We start from the raw sequence: 9,625 nt of genomic DNA, 5'->3' as shown, positions 1-9,625 counted from the left end.
CTAGGTTTGGAGCTTGACATCCCTATCAAACTGGGTCTTGTCCTGGATCTCTTCCTTGTGGGATATACCCAGAACTGGTGCCCATTGATGCCTGAACTACCCCATCTGGCTTCTAACAACGCTGAAGAGCAGAAGCTCAACTCTGAGCCTGGCCACCGTGCCGAGAAAACTAGTTTTGGCAACTTGTATTTGTGATTCCATTCTTTCCGTCAGGACCGACAGCTTGTGACTATAGGTGAGAGAAGTGACATAAATCAACCGGTGTATCGTCAACTTCACCTTTTGGCTCTGCTCCTTCTTTACTACAACTGATCGATGCAGACTCAGCATCACTACTGATGCCACACCAATCTGTCAATTTCCCATCCCTCACTCATGAAAAAGACTGCAAGGTACTTGAGCCCCTCCACTTGGAACCTCATTCTCACCTGGAGATTACACCCCCACCCTTTTCCATTGGTGAGGACCAATGTCTCACATTTGGAAGAGCTGATCTTCATCCCAACTGTTTACAATCAGGTTCGAATTGCATCAGTGAGAGCCAAAGATCATAGCCTGATGAAGCCAACAGAGCTACATCATCTGCAAAAAGTAGACACATTTCTGAGGCCACCAAACTGGATCCCCTCAACAGCTCTGCTGCGCAATTAAATTCTGTCTATTAAAGTTATAAATGGACATCTGTAACAAAGAGCAGCCTTGGCAACCCAGTCCAATCCTCAGTGGCCTTTTATTTGACCCACTATGGATCAAGCTCTGGAACTAGTAATAGAAAACCTGTACCAGTCTTTATTAATGGATTATATCATGAATTAATTTAGGCTGTTCTTCGAAAAAATTTAAAATTGAGGTCAATTTAAGTAATTACAACAGCTAAAATGTGGTTTACCTGCCCATTAGAGCAGTCATGGAGATCAACGGAGAATGGGAAGCAAATTCATTGAAAAAAAAAAGACTGAACGGATCCAGAGACAGATGAAGCAACTCCTTAGACAAGCGGGTTCAGTTTAGGTAACAAGACTCAGAAAGCTGAAAAAGATGCCCATTGGGTAATATTTTGCTAAATTTAAGCATTTTATCCCTTTTTATGGTAGTGAATAAGAAGAAGACAGACCAGATTTTATCAGAAGTGAATAAAAAAGTATGATCCTTTTCTGCAATTCCATCTCAAATTTAAGTTCTCTCTTGGGTTATTTTACTGTATTTAGAGTAAAACCTCACAGCAGAGTCAATCTACAGTAGTCGGTCTATATTACTTTCTTCCTGCAACAAGCTGCTCAATGATTAGTTGCCTCACAGCCAAAAGGTTCCTACTTGAAATCTGGTTTGGGCCTTTTTAAGATGACTTTGCATATTCTCACTGTGTATGCATGACTTCCCCCCCTTACTGTCCCAAAGAAAAAGAAAAAAAACAAAGCGTGTAAATTGGTGATTTTATACTGACCTTAATAGTGAATGGGATTGAGCCAAAAAGGACAAAGCAGGTCCACAAAATAAATAGATGAACAGACCTTCTAGAAAGTAGAACTAGATATGGTGTGTGGCTCCTCTATTCAAACATTGCATTTATGTCTATGTAACCAGAAGAACTCAACATTACATCACAACTGGATGAAAGGGGCAACTTTGTCATCATCTGAGGGCTAAGCCCCCTCGTCTTTAAATTCTAGAGACATCCCTGACCAATAATGAATGCAGCCCAGCTCATCTTGGAAAAAATGGGTGCTATTGGTTCGTAAATAAATTTTTATCACTGCCCCTGTTCCTACATATTTTTGCAACATTATCTGACCAGTAATTAACAATTACAACCTGTGTAAGACAGAATAAGTGAACCTGATGAGAACAAAATAAAAGAAGCGAGAAGAACAGACAGAATTATATTTAGTCAACGGTGGCTGAAATAAAGTCAACTCAAATGTGATCACAACTTTTCTTATAAAATAGAAGAAGATTGATTTATTTTTGTAGAGATATTTGTTTCCTCCATCATTCGAGGCTTCTTATTTTCCAAATTATCTTTGTGAAGGTGCTTTATGAAGTGACAAACCAATTAAAGCATCCTTTAAAAAAGGAGATGAGACGGGGAAAATTAAATATACAAGTGTAGGTTAGTGTGAGAGGGACTGGGGTGAGGAGGGGAAGGCTTGTTGGAGACATGGGTCCTGCATTTGAACTTAACCTGGCTGTGGCCCGGGACTGACGCAGCAATTAGCACCAGGGATCAGCATCAAAAGGAACAGCGCAGTGTGAAGCTGGTCTAATTAGTCATATGAACGGAGGCAACAGACCGACCACTGCATGCCTCAGGTTATAGGGTGGTGTGAGAGTGTGTGTGTGTGTGTGTGTGTGTGTGAGTAAGTCTGACTCACTGTAATCAGCAGCAGGTGAATGAGAGTCCATGTTGGTGAAGACATGCTTCAGATCAAAGCTTTATTGTATCAGCTAACGTGTGACCCGAAATAATCTGCTTCTTCAACAAAATGAAAACATCCTGACTTCTTGTTGCTGATTTTATGAGCAACAGTCTATGAAACAGATTATGCATCAGGAAAGCATTCAACAACTAAAAGGAGTTCTTACAGTCGAAAATTTTGATCATGCAGGAGTTTATTATGTCTGGTTTGTTTAATTTTAACCATGTCCTCTAGTGGTGTTGTAACTTAGATGTGCATAAAGTCGATTGATGAACCTTTTCTTATTTCAAGAGGCTAAAATCCTTCTGTTTTATGAAAGTAACCTTTGTTTTGGAGTGTTTGTAAAAATGCTTGTACTGTGCCTTTCGGTGCTAATGATGTTTTTTATTGTAACATTTGCAGTAGTTATGAGCAAAACATATAAGAAGGTCACAATTAGTTGTGGGATTTAGACTTAGTGTGGAATTCCTCTCTTACAACATCTGTTTCAGCCTTTCTTGCTGTTCTGACCAGGTTTGGGCATTGAAAACCATATTTGCATGGACTTGAGGTTAAAGCAGAGGGATTACATGGAATTTAAAATATATCCATTTATGTGTCCTCTACTTCACACACTAGCTTTTACAACTTTCACTGAAATCATTGTAGATTATTTTTCACACATTTTCATACATAGATCCTGAGTTTTTATTTTTTAAATAGCTGAAGCATGCACTCATCTAACAACAAAACACACTCAAACTGTCTTTCTGTCACTGTGAGATGAGCTCGTGTCCAGAGAATGTGTCAATGTTTCTGCACAGAGTTGATATATGGGTTCTCCTGTAAGAGTTTCAAGTTACATTTCTGGAAGCTGCAGCTTGAGAGGAAATTAAGATCTTGTTTATTATGTCATACCTTTATTGAACAAGGATGTCCTTTTAGCGATGGAAATCTCTTGGTCAAGAGTCAACAGGAAAATAAGAGCAGCAATAAAAAAAATATAAATTTGAATCCCGATTACAATACTGTGAAAGTTCCTCTCGCAGTGCTGCCAGAGGACTTGAGGTTCAGGTGCATCCATAATGATTTCAGCCTAACGTTGTGTTCAGACCAAACGCGTTTTGAGCGTCAAGAGCGGCAGGTTTCCATGTAAAGTCTATGGGGAGGCGCGGCAAAGGGGCGTCGAGCTTTCTCTCGTCGCGTTTTGAGCATTCCACACGGAACGCGCGTCAAAAGCCAGAGATGGACAAAGCTGAACTTTGGCCGCTCAATGCGGGGCGTCAACCAATCAGAGCGATCAGCTCGCAGCTCCTGGAGGATTCCTGTGGTGAACCCAGACACGGGGCTGAGATGCCATTACTCCGTGCAATATTTAGGATAACCGTACCTTGCTAAAAAGCTGAATGTTACTGATTTGGCAACGTAGCGGGATACGTTGCCTGGCAACGCTTTGTTTGGAGGTGGAGGAGGCGGCGGCTCTCTGCTGAGTGCGGCTCTTGTTGCATTAACACTGACTATCACTGCCCTATGACAACGTCCTCTAGCTTTATTCATTATTTAAAACCATGCCATATCTCTACTGCATCTGCCATCATTCAAACTGACCGGAAGAAAAGCGCCGCCTCCCTCCTCTCTTCCGCCGCGTTTGTCACTCGCTCCAGACACACAAGTGGCAGACACGGCAGGAGGATTGGGAGCGTTTTGGGCGTCCGACACAAAAGTGGCAGTTTTAATGACCAGCGTCGAACGTTCAGCGTTTTGAGCGTTTGACGCTCAAAACGCGTTTGGTCTGAACACACCGTTAGTCTTTAAATGCAAAAGATATTGCCAAACTCCCTCCATTTTTTCAAACTACATTGTGCCTTAGTTGTTAAAAAGCAATAAGTTTGTTACAATTTTGTAAAGATTATCCATGATTGCTTGACAGTATTTGGCGCAAAGTGTTGAGCCACAATGTACCTTTGCATGGAAAAAAAAACATCTTTTATACCGAATCCTGGCACCTTTACCAGGTCCTTATTCATGATTATTGATTGAAGACTGGTTCGAATTTATTCTTTAACACTATATAAATCTTTTTTTGCAAATGAACTTAAGTTATCTAAATACAACAAAGTTGTTACGACACTGAGGACAGTTTCTCTGGACTTGTGTCAATGAAATCAAAACTGAAACTAATTTACAAATTATTGATCTTAGCAATTGTTTCATTTAGAAAACGTTCTAACTTTTACTTAAACAGAGTTTATTCCTTTCATTTTCAGCAACATGTGAGAAACCAAGCTGCTTACTTTTGCTGGCAAGAATTTACTAATATTTTTTTAGAGCCGTGTTTGGACTCTCATTCCACTACCAAGGTCTCATTTCACATGTGTTTCACATGTGAGCAGAACAGCTACAATCATGATAGTTTTAAAGTGTATAAAAATGTGCTAAATGTTTGTTTTTGCCTTCAAAACACACACTTAACACCCTGTGTAAAAAAAAAAGCAGCTGTCCCACAGATTCTTCAGAACATTTATTACCAATGCTTGATGCAAAACAACTGATTTTGTGGTTAAATCATGAGTAAACCAGCGACTCAAGGTCAAATAGATATACAGTTTCATACAACTGGATTACACCCTTTTGACCTCAATACAGAACAAATTAAACCAAAACTAAAAATAATAAAACTCTCCATGAATAACATCAGATTGCTTGTCGAGTTTTCTGCAGACAATCTTGCAGGATGAACTCTGGTCTTATCCTTCATTATGTGGAAAATTTGTGTGGGGGGGTTCAGATGGGATTTGCTTTCACTGTATAACGGTATGATTATGTTTATTACAGAAATACCAGTTTATTTTTTTCAAGTTTCAAGTTTGGTTGAGTTTCTGTTACGAGGCAGATTTTATGTGTACTTTCCATCTGATTGAGACAATCAAATAAAGTGTGAAATTAAATATTAAAACTAAGAATTAACCATATGTTGGGAGCATAGCTATAACAGATATAATGATAAATATGATAATTTAGCATGTTTACATTGATGCATGTTCGGTGGATTGTTCAGAGGCAGATGGATAAGAAGAGGCAGCTTTTATACAGGATGATTTTTCAATATCAGCCTTTTACTGGCTGCATGCAAGTTTTTCATGAGAGGCCTCTGGTGCCCTGCCAGCCCCGCAGGTGAATGCTGACATGTAATATGCAGAGGCGGTTGTGATAATGGGGATTTACATTGACAAAACAAAAGTATGCACATACATTAAATGTATTCCTGTAGGCAAATAGTCGCCCCTGCAGCCTGCTCTGTAATCTGGTAAAAAAAAAAAAAAAAAAAAAAAAAAAACGTCAGGGAGGTGAAAAGGTTCGGTCACAACAACAGCCATTTCATTACTGTGGCTCAAATGTCCCAGGATCCAATTCAATCATGTGGCGATTATTTCTCCTCAGATTCCACTCTGGGGGGAATTGGTTGTCATTTGTTGCTGACCTTTTCACGCCGTGGCCATTTATCCCCCAAATAATTGTTTAGATGGTTTCGTGGTCATATCCCTGAGTGGTGCCGGCTCTCAGTGTGGTGAGCCTGTCACCTATCCCGTTAACGCCTGCTGCTGAGATGCACGGATGTGAAGCAGGAAACGCTTAAAGCTCAACAAATGTCTTTCATACAGAGTGGCACAAGTTAAAATAGTCTTTTTTTTTGTTAATATATGATATAATCTTCTGTGAGAAGGTTAAATGAAAGGTTTCCCTGAATTGGTCTTAACATTTTACCAAAAAGAGTTTCTTTTTCTTAGGTTAAAACAGGTTTTGATCCTAATTATAGCTCAGATTATTTTAAAGTAAACACAGGCATATATTATGCCATTTCCTATGTTCACTAAGAAAGTATTTCACTTTAATTTGGAAATATAAATGTACAACAGCACCCTATTAAGAGGTATAAATGGTATTAAAATTCAATTTTGAACATCAACCTGAGGCTTGTAATGTGAACAAAGAAATGTCATTTTAACAATAGACTTGTCTTTGAGTGATTAATCTCTAAACAAGTACTTTCAATTCTTTACATGAAGGATTATTAAACATATGAAGAAAAACAAGCTTGTAAACAAAGTCAAAATTGGGAAAACGAAAATGCAAAATAGCTTCTGTTTGACCTATTCATCTTGAAATATAAGTATGTAGGAAAGCAAAAACATGCTGGTTAATACATAAAAACATTCATCCGTTGTTATAATTCTCTTCTTTTTTCACAATCTTTGTTACGTTTTCAAATCAGTATGTGCACAAAAAATTATTCCTGCATTTTCTCTCCTCTGTGACACATCTTTCACTCAACAGTGAAAGGGCTTCAACACTTCCCACCATCTGTGTTCCACCTCTGCACCGTCTGTTTCTTTAAGGCTGCACCGGCCCCTCAAAGTGTGAATAATATTCAGTAAGGAGTAACCCTTAAGTGGGAAAGCTTTTAGCACATTATCCACTAGCAATTGCAAGGTAATCTCATTTGCCAGCGCAGGTCTCTTATTAAATATCTGCAGCAGCGGATTTGCATTCAGGAGTCTCCTAATAGGTTTAGCTGCTTGGCAGATCTCTGCAGCGCAGTGTTTATGTGAGCCTCCATCTCCCACAAAGGAGAGAAAGTGACATTGAGGACTCAGACACACACAAACAGACACCTTTGTGAAAAATATGAAGTCAGCGCTTTAGGAACACGAAGGCAGGTGCTCCTGGAAAGCCTCTGAGCTCAGATGTGACTCTTTTCTTTCTGACTAAACACTGGATTTGTTGTGTCGCTAGAAAGAGAAAACATTTTCTCTTGATTAACACTTTGCATTAGCTGACGTCTTCGACCCAATCCAGTCGCTATCAAGTTAAAAGCAAGGAATATAAAATAGATATATAGAAATATTCAATCTGTCTTGAAAGCTTTTTTCTTTTATATAAAACTGAATGAGTCGCTAAGGACAGTAACGAGATGATAAGAGTCAGGAGGCTGAGTCCTGCAGACCTGCAGTGTACACTGCAGACCGCTCTGCTGTCACCAGGAAGACTTCTGCTGGAACAGCAACTATTACTGCTGCTAGTATTGTCCATAAAAGCAATGGGAGCTTGTCATTGTTACATAAAAGCCATGTATGTGGGTGAAAAGATGCTTAGAGTGTGTAATAAAACATTATAATGTAACACTTCATGGCCACTCCTCACTTGTGAAATGCGAAATAAACAACTCTAAGCTAGTAGACACCCTCTATGCCTTTAGGTTTTGGTTTAGACTTTGTATTTAATTAAGTTTATCATAAGGACTGGCTTGGGTGACTATTATTTATCCCTTTAGTCATTCTGCTATGGCATGGCTGTCAAGCCCCAGTCCTTAAGGGCCAGGATCCGGCAGGTTTTTAATGTTTCCATTCACCAACACACCTGATTTAAATCTAATGGATCCAGCAGTTTCTTGTTAGCCTATTTATTCATTTCAGTCAGGTGTGTTGGAGCGTCAGGTGTGTTCCGTGCCTCTATTGCTGAGGCGGCCAGCCGGAGCTGTGGCTGCAAGGTCGTTGGTGCCTGTCGTGGCGGTAATCCCAGGACTCGTTGGTGGACACCAGCAGTGAGGGATGCCGTCAAGCTGAAGAAGGAGTCCTATCGGGCCTTCTTGGCCTGTGGGACTCTGGAGGCAGCTGATGGGTACCGACGGGCTAAGCGGCATGCGGCTTCGGCTGTTGCCGAGGCAAAAACTCGGGCATGGGAGGAGTTCGGCGAGACCATAGAGAAAGACTTCCGGACGGCTTCGAGGAGATTCTGGTCCACCATCCGGCGGCTCAGGGGGGTGAAGCAGTGCTCCATCGACACTGTGTACAGTGGAGATGGGGAGCTGCTGACCTCAACTCGGGACGTTGTGGGTCGGTGGAAGGAATACTTCGAAGACCTCCTCAATCCTACCAACACGGCTTCCCATGAGGGAGCAGAGCTGGTGGACTCAGGGGTGGACTCTCCTATCTCTGGGGCTGAAGTCGCTGAGGTGGTCAAAAAGCTCCTTGGCGGCAAGACCCCGGGGGTGGATGAGATCCACCCGGAGTTCCTTAAGGCTCTGGATGCTGTGGGGTTGTCCTGGCTGACACGCCTCTGCAGCATCGCGTGGACATCGGGGGCAGTACCGCTGGATTGGCAGACTGGGGTGGTGGTCCCCCTTTTTAAGAAGGGGGACCGGAGGGTGTGTTCCAATTACAGGGGAATCACACTCCTCAGCCTCACTGGTAAGGTCTATTCAGGGGTCCTGGAGAGGAGGGTCCGCCGGATAGTCGAATCCCAGATTGAGGAGGAGCAGTGTGGTTTTCGTCCTTATCACGGAGCAGTGGACCAGCTCTATACCCTCTCTGGGGTCCTGGGGGGGGCATGGGAGTTTGCCCAACCAGTCTTCATGTGCTTTGTGGACCTGGAGAAGGCATTCGACCGTGTCCCCCGGGGGCTCCTGTGGGGGGTACTCCGGGAGTATGGGGTACCGGACCCCCTTGTGTGAGCTGTCCGGTCCCTGTACGACAGGTGTCAGAGCTTGGTCCGCATTGCCGGTAGTAAGTCGGATTCGTTTCCGGTGAGAGTTGGACTCCGCCAAGGCTGCCCTTTATCACCGATTCTGTTCATAACTTATATGGACAGAATTTCTAGGTGCAGCCGAGGGGTTGAGGGGATCCGACTTGGTGGCCTCAGGATTGGGTCCCTGCTTTTTGCGGATGACGTGGTCCTGTTGGCTTCGTCTGGTCGTGATCTCCAGCTCTCGCTTGAGCGATTCGCGGCCGAGTGTGAAGCGGCTGGGATGAGAATCAGCACCTCAAAATCTGAGACCATGGTCCTCAGCCGGAATAGGGTGGATTGCCCTCTTCGGGTCGGGAGTCAGGTCCTGCCTCAAGTGGAGGAGTTTAAATATCTCGGGGTCTTGTTCACGAGTGAGGGAAGGATGGAGCGCGAGATCGACAGACGGATCGGTGCGGCGTCTGCAGTAATGCGGACTCTGCGCCGGTCTGTCGTGGTGAAGAAGGAGCTGAGCCAGAAGGCGAAGCTCTCGATTTACCAGTCGATCTACGTTCCTACCCTCACCTATGGTCATGAGCTGTGGGTCGTGACCGAAAGAACGAGATCTCGTATACAGGCGGCTGAAATGAGTTTCCTCCGCAAGGTGGCCGGGCTCTCCCTTAGAGATAGGGTGAGGAGCTCAGTCATCCGGGAGGGGCTCAGAGTAG

This window comes from Telmatherina bonti (genome assembly GCF_933228915.1).
Source record: "Telmatherina bonti genome assembly, chromosome: 5".
Taxonomy (NCBI): domain Eukaryota; kingdom Metazoa; phylum Chordata; class Actinopteri; order Atheriniformes; family Telmatherinidae; genus Telmatherina; species Telmatherina bonti.
Note: the sequence above shows the minus strand (reverse complement) of the source record.